This window comes from Peromyscus eremicus, chromosome 3 (assembly GCF_949786415.1).
Source record: "Peromyscus eremicus chromosome 3, PerEre_H2_v1, whole genome shotgun sequence".
In the NCBI taxonomy this organism is placed as follows: Eukaryota; Metazoa; Chordata; class Mammalia; order Rodentia; family Cricetidae; genus Peromyscus; species Peromyscus eremicus.
Window position 1 is genome coordinate 32,724,354 of NC_081418.1, and position 18,479 is coordinate 32,742,832.

Genomic DNA, 18,479 nt, shown 5'->3' on the forward strand with positions numbered 1-18,479 from the left:
GTTCTGGCAAATAAAGCTTGCCTGGAAATCTGAGGGCCGAGCTATCTAGTAGTTAACTATAGAAGCTTGGCATTGGTGGCTTATGCCTTTAATTCCAGCTCATGGGACACAGAGACAGTAAGTGATAAGGCAGGGCAGAGACCAGATCTAAGCCCTTTCAGTTGAAGGAACCTGAGAGGTAAGAAGTCACTGGTGGCTGCTCCTCTGCTTCTCTGGCATTTCAGGTTATTACCCTGATATCTGACTCCTGGTTTTTATTCCTAAGATTAATTACTTTCATGCTTAAGTGTGGGATTATATGCTGGATTATCATATCCTCGTGTCTGTTACTATATAATATCCCTAGAAACAATTATTTTCTTAAACACACTTAGGTAGACATGTTTTCTTTACATATAGCAATCCAGGCTGTATTTTCTCTGTTGTCAGATAGTGCATATTTCTCCCTCCATTGTTTTAAGCCTACAGATGTCTTGACACTTAAAGACATTAGGTTTTAGGGGAGAGGGTAATGGTCTTATTTTAATTATCTGACAAATTCTAGCTTTCATTGCAGTGCTTATATTTGTATCAATTATATTTAATGTAACATTATTATAGCTGGTCTGAATGTACTTGTTTATACTTAGTATGTTACTGATAGATTAGGGTTTATAGGATATATAAACCACTTATTTTTCAAATGTCCCATCTGTACATTTGATTTTTCTTCTCTATCTTTGAATTCTTGCTGACTAAATTTATTTCTATTTTTACTTATTTCCGTTATATTTTTTAGTTATAAGTCATTTTATGGTTTAATTTTTGATTCACGTTATAGATCTCTGGGTAAACAAATAATAGAATATGATTTAATATCAGGAAAAATATTATCATCAACTTTGAATGATATACTTCCTTTTTTCTCCATAATCTTTTTGTTATATTTACCTTTTTGTTTCTACCTTGATAAGCCATCACATTATATTAATTCTATGCTTGCTTTAATCATTTAAGATACCTTAATCAAGACATAACTAACATACATTAAACTGTACATGTTTACTATGTAGCAACTACAGGTTTAGAAAGAAGCCAGCATCATGGTGATAACAATAAACCACCTGCATTCCTGTGTAATAATCTTTCTCACACTCTTCCCGGCTTCTCCTACCAAAATAACCACATTTTAGTGTTTAGACAGTGTTGATTACTATTTATCCTCCTGAGTTTTCCATAGATGAATTCAGGAGCATGTACTTTTTATCCAGCCTATTGCATTCAAAATAGAAGCTTTGAAATTTTACATTTCAACATGCCATAGAAGTTCATTATTTTTTTCTCTGGTAATATTCCTGAGCTTATCAATTAATCTGTTAAAAACTAATAATTTCCAGACCAATGAGATGGTTCCTCAGCCTGAGAAGCTGAATTCAATCCCCAGAACTCACAAGGTAATAGATGATTACCAAATCCAGTTGTCCTCTGACTTATGTGCATATCAACACCCATGTGCATGTGGTCATCACACACACACACACACACACACACACACACACACACACACACACCAAATAAATAAATAATATTTTAAAAATCAGATTATTGGCAATTTTCAGCAAAAATATACAGCAGTGTTCACATGCATGCTATTTCTATTTAATATAATTTTGAGTTACTCAACATTAGTAATGAGAATGCGAATAAAATTATAATTAGAAATGAATAATTGATATCTATATTTGTAGATTAAACAAAACCCTGTAATGTTCAACTTGAAATGTATACTCATGCACAAACATAAAGATACAAAGTTATCAATTATCAATTGTCACTAGCTTTTGTTTTGTTTTTGTTATTTTCAATTTGTAAAGTCTTTTATTTTTTTCATTTTTCTTTATTAAGAAATTTTCTACTCACTCTACATGCTATCCACAGACCCCCCCTCCTCCCTCTCCCCACCCCCCAGCCCTCTTTCCCAAGCCACACATCCCCCAAATCGAGGTCTCCCATGGGAAGTCAGCAAAGCCCAGCACACTGAGCCTAGGCAGGTCCAAGCCCCTTCCCACTGCACCAAGGCTGTGCAAGGTGTCACATCACAGGCACCAGATTCCAGAAGCCTACCCATAGACCAGGGACAGATCCCGATCCCCCTGCCTGGGTGCCCCCCAAGCAGTTCGAGCCAAACAACCATCTTCTGTATCCAGAAGGCCTAGTCCAGTCCCATGGGGGCTCCACAGCCACCAGTCCACAGTTCATGGACTTCCACTAGTGTGGCCAGTCATCTCTGCACATCCTCCCATCATGATCTCGACGTCCCTCTCCTATAGTATCTCTCCTCTCTCCCATCAATTGGATTCCCGGAGCTCAGCCTGGTGCTTGGCCATGGATCTCTGTATCTGTCTCCATCTGTCACTGGATCATCAAAGGCTCTATGATGACAGTTAGGTTATTTGCTAGGCTGGTCACCAGAGTAGAACAGTCCAGGCACCCTCTAGACCACTGCCAGCAGACCAAGGTGGGGTCAACCTTGTGGATTCCTGAGAGCCTCCCCAGTACCCTGCCTCTTCCTATTTCCATGATGTCCTCATCTATCATGATATCTTCCTCCCTGCCCTCCCACTCTGTCTCTGTTCCAGCTTGACCCTCCCATTTCCCTATGTTCTCATTCCCTACTCCTCGCCCTCTGCCATCCCCCGTCCCAGTCCACTCATGTAGATCTCATCCACTTCTCCTTCACAGGCTCATCTATGTGTCCCTCTTAAGGTCATTTCCTGTTAGCTAGCCTCTCTGGAGTTGTGGGTTGCAGTCTGGCTATCCCTCCCCTCACATTTAGTATCCACTTATGAGTGAGTACATACTATGTTTGTCCTTCTGAGTCTGGGTTACCTCACTCAAGATGATATTTTCTAGATCCATCCATTTGCCTGCAAATTTCATGATATCATTGTTTTTTACTGCTGAGTAGTACTCCATTGTGTATATGTGCCATATTTTCTTTATCCATTCTTCAGTTGAGGAACATCTAGGTTGTTTTCAGGTTCTTGTTATTACAAATAATGCTGATATGAACATAGTTGAGCATGTGTTCTTGTGGTAAGATTGAGCATTCCTTGGGTATATGCCCAAGAGTGGTATAGCTGGGTCTTGAGGAAGACTTATTCCCAATTTTCTGAGAAACAGCCATACTGATTTCCAGAGTAGCTGTACAAGTTTGCATTCCCACCAACATGGAGGAGTGTTCTTCTTGCTCCCCATCCTCTCCAACATAAGCTGTCTTCAGTGTTTTTGATCTTAGCCATTCTGACAGGTGTAAGATGGTATCTCAGAGTTGTTTTGATTTGCATTTACCTGATGACTAAGGATGTTGAGCAATTCCTTAAATGTCTTTCAGCCATTTGAGATTCTTTTGTTGAGAATTCTCTGCTAAGCTCTGTAGCCTTTTTTTTAAAAAAATAGGATTGTTCAGTATTTTGATGTCTAGCTTTTTGAGTTCTTTATGTATTTTAGAGATCAGCCTTCTGTCAGATGTGGGGTTGGTGAAGATCTTTTCCCATTCTGTAGGCTGTCGTTTGGTCTTATTGACTGTGTTCTTTGCTCTACAAAAGCTTCTCATTTTCAGGAGGTCCCATTTATTAATTGTCACTCTGTGTCTGTGCTACTGGTGTTATATTCAGAAAGTGGTCTCCTGTGCCAATTCATTCCAGACTACTTCTTACTTTCTCTTCTATCAAGTTTAGTGTAACTGGATTTATGTTGAGGTCTTTGATCCACTTGGACTTGAGTTTTGTGCATGGCTACAGACATGGATCTATTTGCAATCTTCTCTGTGTTGACATCCAGTTATGCCAGCACCATTTGTTGAAGATGCTTTCTTTTTTCATGGTACATTTTTGGTTTCTTTGTCAAAAATCATATGTTCATAGGTGTGTGGATTAATGTCAGAGTCTTCAATTCGATTCCATTTGTCCACATGTCAGGTTTATGCCATTACCAAGATGTTTTTATTACTATAGTTCTACAGTAGAGCTTGAGGTCAGGGATCATGATGCCTCCAGAGATTGCTTTATTATATGGGATTCTTTTAGCTATCCTAGGTTTTTTTTTTTTTCATGTAAAGTTGAGTATTGTTCTTTCCAAGTCTGTGAAGAATTGTGTTGGGGTTTTGATGGGGATTGCATTGAATCTGTATATTGCTTTTGGTAAAACTGTCATTTTTATGTTAATCCTACCTATCAATGAGCATGGGAGATCTTTCCATTTTCTGATATCTTCTTCAATTTCTTTCTTCAGAGACTTAAAGTTCTTATCATACAGGTCCTTCACTTGCTTAGTTAGAGTTACTCCAAGGTATTTTATATTATTTGTGGCTATTGTAAAGGGTGATGTTTCTCTGATTTCTTTTTCAGCCCCCTTTTCATTTGTATATAGGAGGGCTACTGATTTTTTTTTTTTAGTTAATCTTGTATTCTGCCACCTTACTGAAGTAGTTTATGAGCTGTGGGAGTTTCCTGGTAGAATTTCTGGGGTCACTTATGTATATTATCATATTGTCTGAAAATAATGAAAGTTTGACTTCTTCCTTTCCAATTTGTATCCCCTTGATCTCCTTTTGTTGTCTTATTGCTCTAGCTAGAACTTCAAGTACTATATTGAATAAGTATGGGGAGAGTGGACAGCCTTGTCTTGTTCCTGATTTTAGTGGAATCACTCTGAGTTTCTCTCCATTTAATTTGATGTTGGCTGTCAGCTTGCTGTAAATTGCCTTTATTATGTTTAGGTATGTTCCTTGTATTCCTGATTTCTCTAGAACCTTTATCATGAAGGGGTGTTGGATTTTGTCAAAGGCTTTTTCAGCATCCAATGAGATGATCATGTGTTTTTTTTCTTTCAGTTTGTTTATATGGTGTATTATATTGACAGATTTTCTTATATTGAAACATCCTTGCATCCCTGGGATGAAGCCTATTTGGTCATGGTGAATAAATTTTTTGATGTGTTCCTGGATTCAGTTAGCCAGTATTTTATTGAGTATTTTTGCATCAATGTTCATGAGGGAGATTGGTCTGTAATTCTCTTTTTTTGTTGCATCATTGTGTGGTTTGGGTATCAGGGTAACTATAGACTCGTAAAAAGAATTTGGTAATGTTCCTTCTGTTTCTATGGTGTGGAACAATTTGAAGAGTATTGGTATTAGTTCTTCTTTGAAAATCTGGTAGAATTCTGTTCTGAAACCATCTGGTCCTGGGCGTTTTTTGGTTGGGAGACTTTTAATGACCATTTCTATTTCCTTAGGGGTTATTGGTCTATTTAAATAGTTTATCTGGTCTTGATTTAACTTAGGTATAGGGTACCTATCCAGAAAAATCGTCCATTGTCACTGGCTTTTATTATGTATAAGTTAGAGCAGACATTTTTTAGATATAATGGAAGAATACATGAAAATATTCTCTTAAAATAGAAATACATTTTTAAAGCATTGATTTTAAGTTTGACAAGATATGTAAAAATTTCTCTTAAAAAATCAGAAACATCTGAGACATGATTTTAGTGGACTAACATAGTATGTTTCTGGATAAAAATATAAAATTGTTATGTGGGCTTTTGTTTTATATTGGCATTTTTGACTTTGTAGTTGTTTTTTTTCTTTTTATTCTCTTACTTTTTGAGGGCCCACTAATCTCCCAAATGAATGCCCAGCCTTAACTTGGCTTGTTTCTAGCCAGCATTTCTTTTTTAAAAAATATTTTTATTTTATAATTAATTTAATTTTACATATCAGCCATGGATTCCCCTGTCCTCCCTCCTCCCACCTCCCAGCCTTCCCCCCAAATCCACCCCCCATTCCCACCTCCTCCAAGGCAAGGTCTCCTGTGGTGATATTGTGTTCCCCAAAATATTGTGCACCCTAATAAACTTATCTGGGGTCAGAGAACAGAACAGCTACCAGATACCGAGGCCAGAAAATGGTGGCACACACACCTTTAATCCTACCATTCCTAAGGCAGAGATCTATCCACATCTCTGTGAGTTTAAAGCCACACTGGAAACAGCCAGGCATGGTGACTCATGCATTTAATCCCAGGAAATGAGCCTTTAATCCCAGGAAATGACGGCAGAAAGCAGAAAGGTATATAAGGCATGAGGACCAGGAACTAGAGCTGGTTAAGCTTTTAGGCTTTTAGGAGCAGTTCAGCTGAGATCCATTTGGATGAGGACACAGAAGCTTCCAGTCTAAGGAAACAGGATCAGCTGAAGAATTGGCAAGGTGAGGAAACTGTGGCTTGTTTTGCTTCTCTGATATTCACCCCAATATCTGGCACTGGGTTTGTTTTTTATTAATAAGAACATTTAAGATTCATGCTACAGTCTCCCCTGGGGAGTCAGCCCAGCCTGGTAGATTCAGTTGAGGCAGGTCCAGTCCCCTCCTCCCTATACCAAGGTTGAGCAAGTGTCTCAGCATAGGCCCTAGGTTCCAAAAAGCCAGTTCATGCACCAAGAACAGGTCCTGGTTCCACTGCCTGGGCTGGAGAGATGGCTGAGCCATTAAGGGCTAGGCTCACAACCAAAAATATTAGCCAGAAGTTCTTAACTTAAATTATCCCATCTACCTTTTGCCTCTGAGCTTTTACCCTTCTCTAGTCTACACAGCTTTCTTCCCTTCTTATGTCATGGCTGGCTGTGTTACTGGATGGCTGGCCTCTGGTGTCCTTCTTCCTCCTCCTTCTCTCGCTCCTCCCTCTTCTTGGTCTTCTTCTGAGCCTAGATCTCTCCTCCTATTTATTCTCTCTGCCAGGCAGCTCCATCTATCCTTTCCCTTGCCTAGATACTGGCCATTCAGCTCTTTATTAGAACAATCAGGTGTTCTAAACAGGCACAGTAACACAGCTTTACAGAGTTAAACAAATGCAATGTAAAAGAATACAACACATCTTTGCACCATTAAACACATATTCCACAGAAGAAACAAATGTGTCACATCCTAAACTAATATTCCACAACATATCTTGCTGGGATTTTTCATTTTATTTTATTTTGTTTTGTGTGGGTTCTGTTTCTTTTTCTTTTTCTTTTTCTTTTTTTTTTTTTTTGAGAAGGAAAGAACATGAAGGTAGATGAGTAAGAAATTGGGTTAGGGAAACATGATTAAATGTATTGTATACATTTAAAAAATAATATATATATTTTATTTCATGTATTAAGTTCTGATATATTCTCTATATATAATATACATAAACATTCAATCATACTGAGATTGTACTAGATGTTTGTATTAGATTAGAAAAAGGTTCTAATATATAGTAGAGGTAATTATTACATCAACTTGTGATAAAAAGGACAAATGAAGGCTGTGTGGTTTATCAGAGGTTAAGGATGTACCTCATGTAGTATGTCATAGGTCTATGCACAGACAAATCTAAACATGGGCACACAGGAAATTTCCTATTAAATGAATTATATTAAAGGATGGACAGTTTAATTTTTTTAAATTAAAAAAGATCATCTCAGATGAAACAAAAACAATCCACATATTCAGTTTAAATAAATTTATAGGAAAATAATTAAAATTAAGATAATGAAGTGAGAGGCCATACATTAGGGCCAGCTATGATGTTGTTTCTGAGTTGGGATCTTAAATGTAAAAATACACAACCACAATCATTCAGTAATTAGTTTGAGTCTTTTACTTGCTTCTAGCAAATTCCTTACAAGCCATGATGACATTACAAATCAGATAATTTCTTCTAATAGAAATAAAATGATTTTAAATAATATTAGTACATTTTAATCTGTGTGGAATATTCACTGATACAGATACCGTTAGCCATTTTTAAATTAACTAGTCTTTGTTTTATTATGTTTTGTGCTAATGCTAATGATTTAACAAAATTATCATAGCTTCAGAATCTCTAATACCAGAACATTTCGCTCACTGTCCTTGGGAAAGAAGCCTAGAATTCTGTCTCCCAGCTGAGTTGGGCGGTAGTCCCTGGCAAGTGACTCTGTAAGTAACAGCTGGTCCTGGATTTTAATTAGTGGCCTTATTTAGGTTTCCCAACATTCTTTCTCCAAATACAGACTAAGCAGAGAAGTGAGCATTTATTTAGATAACTATTACCATGAAAACGGTGCTGAAAATCTCACACTGAACTAGAATTGGGGGGGGTAGATTAAATATATCACACTGGATAAAAATTTTCTTAAAATGAATGATTACCACTTTAATCTTCTATTCCACTTTGTAGCTTGAGTATTAAAATGCACAAGCAATTTCAACTAGCACAGAATCTAGTATTATGTTCTTCAGAGACAAACTTTTTTTTTAAATATGAAGGGGCAAATGGATATCATTACTCAATAATAATAGGATTATTATTATGCATGAAATTATCTATTGTGATATTTACAGTTTGTTATGCTTTGATAGAGTCCAAAGTTGTATTTTTTTGGCTTATTTGATGGTTGTAAGGTTTTGTGCAAATTTAACTAATTTAGAATAATAAGACTGTTCATCATGCACAACTGAAAGTTAAAAGTTCTTTTAAAATCAAGATACGCAAGAGACCTATTATTTCACTTTATTATTGTTATTATGTTAAGCCTAATTACAGCTAATCTTGCTGGCAGTATTCTATTCTCAACACAGTTTTTCAGGGGCTTATGACTCAACATTTTCATGCTCACCAGAACAAACAGTACTCAAGATTACCAGCCTGGGTTTATTTTGTTTCTTCAAAATTTAAATGAGTTAACTTATTTTTTAACACAAACAGCTTAAAATTTAAGTGATACATAAATTACTACGTATTTTTAAAGAGTCATATTTGATTGTTAAAATAAAGCAAGTTATTTTAAAATATGAGTATTTTCTCATTTAAATTCAGCCCTCATGGCAATTCTATGTAATTACATTTTAAATGATCATAATTGCTATTATTATTAATAGTAATTCTAAAAATACTACTTTGCACACACTATACTCCTATTATTGTGTGTTTTAAAGGCTATTAGGTATAGTAGAAGAATTGCTACTGAATAGAAATACTTTAGGTTTTACAAAAAGCTAATGAAAAACATAAAATAGTTTGTAATTTTATATATTTAAATATTTGTCAATGATCTGTAAAAGTTAAATATATTTATATAAATATATTATATATTAAAAATATATAATATTGATATTATCTATCTTTTTCAAGACATATTTTCTACTGGTATAAAAATGTCTCATTTGTGAGTCCTATATTCTTATATGTTATAAATTGAATATGTAGCAGGGTCCCATCATGTAACCCTGGCTGTCCAAGAACTAATATATAAACTAGATTGGCTTCAAATTCACAGAGATCCACCTGCCTCCACCTCCTGAGTTTGACCTTCATCATTTTAACACAGAATGTGAAACATAGCACCAGAATGAGATGAGCCTGCAGAACAATAATGACTTCATAGCAATATGTGTGTTCACCTTTTCTCACAAAACTATCAACACATATAATAATCTTTTGGTTGTCTGACCAAAATATTAACAAGGAGAGAAAAGACACTAGTTTCTCATACAAAAAAAAATGCCAAGTTATATCATTATAGATACAACAGACAGCAAATGACAATAAGAAAACAATTACTCACTTAACATTAGATGAAGTATTTTAAATTATTCAAAACTGGTGATAAATACATTTACATAATAGGAAATAGAGCATTGGAGAGCCTATTTAAGACATAGTTGATCATTTCAAGAGCTTCTCCAAAAGAAATCCCCTAACTTTGATTGTTTCTTAGATAATTCTAAGCATTTAAACATGAATTACATACTAGTTGTTGTGGTCTAAATATGAAAAGTTACCATCAGTCCACATATATGAATGCTTTGTCCTGAGTTTGTGATGCTGTTTGGGAAAATTATGAAACCTTAAGAAGGCTGAGCCTTGTTGAAAGAAGTATGTAGTAGGGAGTTGGCTTTGAAGTTCTATGGCACAGCACCGCATGCAGCTCTGTTTTCCTGTATGCAAACTCTGGTTGTCTGAAATATGATCAGCTAGCTTCCTGCTTCTGCTGCCCTGCCTTCTGTGTGGCGCTGTGTCTTCTCTACCATGACAGATCTTCTCCCTCTAGAACTGTAAGTAAAGCTAACCCTTTCTCCTCTATGTTGCCTTTTATTCAGGATGTTTTATCGCTGAATCAAAAGGAAATCAGAACTTTATTCTTCAAGAAAATATAAAAAGAAGTTAATATAGCTTAACTAATTCTATGTAGTCAACATCAATTTGGCTTCTAAACTAGACAACAAAATGCATATACATACAAAGAGAGGGAGATGCTCAAACATACAGATTAATATTCTTCACGATTATAGATGCAAAGTATCTGTTTATAGTATTAGCAAGTAAAACACATCTACATATAACAAGAGTTACAAATAAGATGACTAAATGGTATTTTCTTCAAGGATGTAGTATCAGTTGTCTAGTCACAAAAAGAGTACATTTAGACCATCAATTCAAATATCTGAAAGCAGAGAAGCCTTATGATCTCATTGATAACTGAACTTTTTTTTTTTTCAATTTGACAACGCATCATGATTACAAAGCAAATCAAAACACCCTACCAAACAAGAACTGGAGGGGACTTCACTATGATGAAAAGGAATTTCTACAGATCAGTATAGGTAACTTATTTAATAGATTATTGAATGATTTCTGACTAATCAAAAAAAATTAGGTAAGAAAAAGAAGTAAAAACTGCATAGTTTGAAAAGAAAGAAAAATGCATTTTAATATATCATGATTGCATATGAAAATCCAAGTGAATCTGTAAAACAAACTTCTAATTTGTATTTTATTTATTTTTATTTAATTTGCAGCAGTGTTTGCCTGAATGCGATGTTCACCATATGGATCCAGTGTCTACAGAGACCAGAAGAGAGTGTTGGATCCCCTGAGTCAGGAGTCACACAGATGGTTGTGAGCCACCAGGAAGGTGCTGGGAATGCACATAAGACCCTGGAAGATACTCTGTATGTGTATCCACTGATCAATCTCTCCAGTCCCAACAAAATAAATTTACAACTAATAAGTGAATGTAGTAACGTGATATGATAAAGGAGGAGTATGTAGTAGTCTTAGTTTAGGTACCATCTGTTGTGATGATATTTTATTTGTGCTGAAATGTGATATTTTATTTGTATGTTAATAAATAATGTTTGCCTGGAGATCAGAAGTCAAGCAGTGGTAGCACACGCCCTTAATCTGATCACATGGCAGGCAGAGTCTCTGTGTGTTCAAGGACATAGCCAAGTGTGCTGACACACTCCCTTAATCCCAGTACCAACCATAGAGACCTCGAGGTCTGTGTTGACAGGCAGTGGCGAGGAAGTGATGTGGCTGGGTTTAGAGCCAAGGAGAAGGCAGAACAGGAAGGCAATAAAGGTACAGATTAGACAGGAAGAGGCTCTCCTGGGAAGCTACTGCAACATGGTGAGCCAAGGTTAGTTGGCGGCTATTGCTCTGATCTCTATGGCTTGCACCCCTGTGTTTGGCTCTGTGTTTTATTTAATAAGACTGTTTAGAAATTCATCTACAATCTGTTAACACATAGGCACCAGAATAAAGAATGCAGTAATAGAGTCACCAAGGAGTTTCAGTACATAGGTTTAAGTCTTTTAAAATATTTTGTAATATACTTAAGTCTTTTAAAATTTATTTGGATTTGGTAAATTTTCAAACAGCAATGAAACAAATCAAATTAAGTCTAAATTAATGAAGGGCACACCTTGTTCATGAGTGGAAGATTCATTACAGTTAAGGTTTGACAAAATTCTTATCCCGACAAGATTGCTTAGAGTAAGATAATAAGAACCAAGCTCATACGAGCTCACGAACTTTAGACCGACAGCTGTGGAACCTGCAGCAGACCAGATTAAACCCTCTGCATACAGGAGACAGTTGTGTAGTTGGGTCTGTTTGAGGGGCTCCTGGCAGTGTGATCAGTATCCATCCCTGGTGCATGAGCTGGCTTTCTGGATCCCACTACCTATGGTTGGACACCTTGCTCACCCTTGATGCAGGGGGGAGGGGCTTGGTCTTGCTGCAATTGAATGTACCAGGCTTTGCTGTTCCTCCATGGGAAGACTTACCCTTTTGGAGAAGGGGATGGAGGATGGGCTGGGGTAAATGGGGGGAACAGAAGGGATGAGATGGGGAATCTGTGGTTGGTATGTAAAATGAATAAAAAAATTAAATAAAAAAAGAGGACAGGGACAAGAAAAGAAACAAGTTGCTAAAAATATTTTTAAAGTAATATAATTTGGGATGAACCACTCCATCCATTTGAGCCGTGAGCAGTGTCACAGACCTGTAATCCCAGTACTTGGGATGCAGAAGCGAGGTCAGAGCTGGCCCATTCTACATATGGATTCCAGTCTAGTCTGAAGTACATAATAAGATTATCTCTCAAACATGACAAAAAAAAAAAGCCCGATGCTACTATTTTGACTATACATGCACAGGAACAGAGAATGTCCTGTGAGTAGGGAACTATGCAAAAGTACTTAATAAAACATAGAACCCTGGAACACTTGTAGATGTATGGATGCATGTACAACCTCACTTTTTGTGACATTGTGCTAAAGCAATTCCATAAGGGAATAAAAGTCTTCTCAACAGATAAAATTTGAACAATTTACTCTATCCGCAGGCAGAAAAAAATGACTTAACATGTCTTGTTTAAAAATTAATTAATTCATCTGGTCCCATATTTAAATTTAGATTATGAAGAAAAGAAGGAAACAAAAAAATATTTAAAAGATCAAATAGTAGAAAAATTCAATACCTTGGTAAAGATATGACTCAAAAGCTTGAACATAACAGATAGTAATAGGTAAACTATTAGATAGACTATTCCAAAACAGTACTTTTGTTTTTTCCATCAAAAATCCTCTTCTAAAAGAATGAACAGATAAGATATATCTTGGAACAAAATATTGACAAGGCACATCAGTAATGGTAGGAATCATTCTAGAACATATAAAAACTCACAACTCAGCATTGCAAAGACCAAACGTACAGCAATACCACCACCAGAAACTACTTTTGAAATGGTAAAAGGGTATTAAGGTATCATTTCATTGGATAAATGAAATACACAATACATTGATAAAGTTTCAATTTCATTATCTGTGAATAAAATAAAAATTAAAATCATGGTCTAATATTTTTAGCTTTTGTTAAAGCAGCTAAATATTTTAATAACAACATTTATTTGTATCTCACATGGTGAAACACTAGATCAAAGGCATTTCTACTGGTATTTAATAAATATTTGAAATTTCTTTAAAGCATATTGGAATCTTCTAAAAATGTAATTGTAGCTAACCTATAGTCCCAGCACTTAGGATCTGGAGGCAATAGGATGGATCCCAAATTTAAGCCAGTAAGATCCTGTCTCAAAACAATTAATAAATTAATTTCAAATGATTCTACATATCCATTTTTCATATGATCCTCTACATCAGCAGTTCTCAGCGTATGGATAATGACCCCTTTGTGTGTCAAACACCCTTTCACAGGGGTCGCCTAAGACCATCAAAAGACACAGATATATACATTACAATTCACAACAATAGCAAAAATACAGTTATAAAGGACTAAAGAAATAGTTTTATGGTTGGGAGTCACCACAACATGAGGCACTGTATTAAAAGGTTGCAGCATTAGGAAGGTTGAGAAGCACTGATCTTTATGCTCCTTTAGACATTAATGGTCTTAATTTCAAAGACCTAGAAGCCTGTGTATCTTTGGAACAATTTTGTCTGAAATCGACAAAAGTGGAAACAACCAAAATGACTCTGAGTAGATCAAAGGTTAAAAGCAACTGTAGTATGTCTCTGTATCCCACCTGGAAGAATAATCATCAATAAAAAAAGGCATGAACTTTTGTTACCTATAACAACTTGCTGGAATGTATTCTGACTGAAACAGGTATCAGCAGAAGCAGATCATCGTATATTTTTCCATTTATATAGATTTCTGAAATGGAAAATTTATGAAGAAGAAAATATACTAGACCTCCCTGGTGATTAGGAAAAATAGAGTGACATAGGAATGATCATAAAAGAATGCCACAGGGGAAACTTTATGGAATGAGTTAATTCCATGTGTAGATTATGATTTTGATTTTACATATTTATTCACATGATAAATGATACAGATTAAATTTGTACTATACCAATATTAAGTTTCTGATTTTAATAGTGCATTAAAATAGAGAAGATATGGCCATTCAGAGAAACAAAGTGAAAAATACAAAGGGCTTTTATTTACAACTCTTATAAATTAATAGTTAAAATAAATGTTACTTTTATAAAGAAACAGTAATCTTGAGAATACCTTGTAACTTGAAATGCAATCCTGGTTCATACATTTTCATTGGATGAAAAATTGAATGCGATAACAAAAAATCCTGCTGTTATTGAAAAATGTCAGTTGATTGCAATTTATATGGTTACTAAAATTAAAGGTGAATTTTTTGCAGGTTTAAACTGATCATAATCAGAATGATGTATATACATTCTCCATTTGAAATTCAAATATTAGGCTGTAGACATCGGTCAGCAGATAAAACTACTGACTGTACATTTAGGGAACTGGAAGTTCAATTTTCAGCAATGGTGCTTTACAACCGTCTGTAACTCCAGTCCCATGGGATCAAATACCCTCTTCTGGCTCGCTCGGTAACAGGTGTGCATGCGATGCACGGATATACACGCAGAAAAAATAGCCAACACGTAACATAAATAAAATCTTTAAAAATAAAATCACTTTGAAAACAACTTATCAAATATTTAATGATTGCATATTAATATGAAGTCTAAATGGTTAAGTTTAAATATTAAGTTTAAACCAGTCACAGAGCTATACAATGCCAAATATTCAGCTAAGGATTAAACAGCATCACACACTCAAAACAACACAGATGCTGTGCTAAAAATGCAACAACCTCATAAAGTGGAATGATTTCTAATGTCTGAGAAAGCACATGCAAATAGAAGCCTTTCAACATCGCCACTCATTGTGTGGCATCTGTTCTAACCAGAATGCTATATAAAACCTTTAGTTAAATTTATCTATGCTCTCTTTTCTGTTTTGTTTCCCCCCCCCTTAGGAAATGGATGTCAAATGTCTGTAATGCAAATAACTCTCTCAGTAAATTAATAGTAACACTTTGCCTCACTGAAATGGAAAATCTGTGGGATCTTGTGAAGCCTGAAACTATTATGTACATTGCTGCACGAGGTCTCAGGCCTTCTGAACATCATCTGTCTATCTTTTCTGTTGGTCATTCTATTACAAAAGGCTTCACATGTGTCAGCATTCTCTCTTATGTTTTGCTGGCTTGGTGCTTCAAGTTCACATAAGTGCACTCTAGTCTGAGGCTGATTCCTTTTTCCTACTGACTTCCTCTATCTTCTAGCTAGATACAAAGGACTCTGGGAAAGGAAAGGTTAGCAGGGCGACACAAAGGAAGACAATGAGTTTGTTAACTCACATTGCCATTTATTCTTCATTCTATTGCATTGATAACCTCATTGACTGGTAATTTTTTTGAAAAATATTTGTACCTGTTCAACATGTCTTTTATTGACAATTTGTACATCTCACATAAAATTCTTGGAGTACTTTCACAACTATATTCTCTAAAACCTATGTTATGCTGGATAATGTTTATTCTCTCATAGCATAAGAGTATGAAAAGTTGCTTATGACTTTGAATTACTAATGATACTATAATCTTGACTGTGTTTTGGAAAAGGTGTTAACATCAGAATGAGTTATCACCTCATTTTGTTCATTTTGTGACATAGATTTTTCTTGTTAGTATTTCATGGAGAGATTAACACTTATAGATTTATGTTAGGTGTGGCCACCCAATATGTCTTCCTATTTTTCATTGGGTCCAGGCTGAGTCAATGTCTCTATCTTTTCCAGTAACATATCTGTAATTTATGTTTCTGTAACTTCATTAATTTTTATTATCTTCTTGTTTTTTGAAATTAAAATATAAGTACATAATTTTTCTCTTCACTTTCTTCTTACCAAACTTTCCCATATGCCCTTTCTTGCTCTGTCTCAAATTCATGCTTCTTTTCCTGTAATTTTTGTATATATATATATATATATATATATATATATATATATATATATATGATTACTAAATATATAAGTGCAATTGGTTCAGTTGATAGAATGTTACTTGTATTTATATGATTTCAGTGTTAACCCTTTAATATTGTTTAATGAAGCATAGGGGCTCTAAAAATATCATGGTTATTTAATGCCTTAAAATATAATATATCACATTATCTGTAATTTTATGCAGCACAACATAATTATTATGTTACAAATGGTATGTGATATTTAATCTGATACATTAGAAAGCATTATTCTTTATATTATTTTTAATTGAATTGATTTTTTCATTTAAAAAGGAGTTTTATTTTGTTCTTTAACTTCTATTCTTCTCTCATTAGTAATATCCTGACTGCAGTTTCCCCTCCCTCCACTCCTTCCAGTTCTTCTTCACACCTCTCTTCTTGTTGTGAGATATTTGTACACTGTATGGAGATGTATTGCTGTGATTGGTGTAATAAAAAGCTGAGTGGCCAATATCTAGGCAGAAGGTATAGGCAGGACTTACAGGCAGAGAGAGAACTCTGGGAAAAAGAAAGGCAGGATTGGTCAGGGAGACATGGAGAGGAAACAGGAAGTGCAGGATAGAATAAAGATAATGCTATGTGGCATAACGTAAATTAATATAAATGGATTAAGTTATAAGAGGTGGTGTGAAAGCCTAAGCTAAGGCCGTGCTTTCATAATTAATCATAAGTCTCTGTGACCTTATTTGTGAGCAGATAACCTAAAGAAAAATCTGACTACACCTTCTCCCCCTGATCAACTTCTCACTAATTTCACTTAAAAACAAAACAAAACAAAACAAAGCAAACAGCAGGCCTCCCATGTATGTCCACTGTACAAGATACAATAGGACTGGGCACAAACCGTAGTATCGTGGTTGGACCTGGCAACCCAGTGAAAGGAAAAGTGTCCCAAGTACAGACAAGAGTCAGAGACACCTCCCACTTCCATTGTTGGGAGTCCCACAAGGACTGCAAGCTATACAACCATAAGGTATATACAGAGGATCTAGGTCAGACCCATACAGGGTCCGTGTTCATTGCTTCAATTTCTGTGAACACCTATGAGTCCTGCTTAGTTGATTTTTTTCGGCCATATTCTCATTGTGTTCTTGACCCCTCTGGCTCCTACAACCCTTCCTCCCTGTCTTCTGCAGGTTTATCTTGTTTGGCTGTGGGTCTTTGCATCTGCTCCCATTGGTTGTTGGATGATGCCCCTCTGTTGACAACTGGGCTAGGTACTCATGTATGAGTATAGCAGAATACCATAGCAGTAGGACCGCTACATAAACCTACCTACAAAACCTTTGAGCTAAGATCTGTCCTCCCTAAAAAACATGCTGGAGCAATGGTGGTACAGAACTCTGGGAGTGCCAAAGCGATGACTGGTCCAATTTGTTGCCCACACCGCAAGAGGGAGCCCATGCTTGACACTGCCTGGATGACCAGGAAACAGAGGCAGCACAGCCCAAAGACCCAGGATAAACTCCACACAACTGACAATAAATAGTTGTATAAATGATTTAAAGTAGTTTACAAATACAAAGTCCAGAAGAAATTATACAGAGCATTGAACACAGGCTTGATTACTTGTGTAGTTTGTACATTTTTAATCCACATTATTTCCCATTTTTAATAGTGATCCCTGACTACTGACTATATACTTCTAGCATTCTCATCTTAAAAAATTAGTGTTTATGCTTTTTCAGTTCCAATACTAGAATATTCAACATGGTTTCTACTATGTTCTAAACCCTTTAATTCATTTCGTATAAACAAACAAACAACAACAACAAAAACCAATTCCATTTTCAGGAATTGATCTTTCTGTTTAGATATAAGCTCGGTCCACCTTTGGTTTAGTGATGATGAAAAATCTGACTTCATTAAGACCTAATTTCTGATAAATATGAATACATTTTATTTAACTACAAGTTGACTTAATTATATAAATAGTAAGTTAACATATTAAGTACATATACATGATTTTATATTCTCTTTGTTGTTATTCTTATTCTTTTTTGTTTGTGTTTTTGTTTTTTTTGAAACTGGGTTTCTTTGTGTGTAGCTCTGGTTATTCTGGAACTTGCCTCTGTAGACCAGGTTGGCTTGGAACTCACAGAGATCCACCTGCTTCTGCCTGCTGAGTGCTGGAAATGAATTTATATTTTCAAATATAGATATATATTAATTGTCATCATAAAAATAAAATTAAGCTGGGCGGTGGTGGCGCACGCCTTTAATCCCAGCACTCGGGAGGCAGAGCCAGGCGGATCTCTGTGAGTTCGAGGCCAGCCTGGGCTAC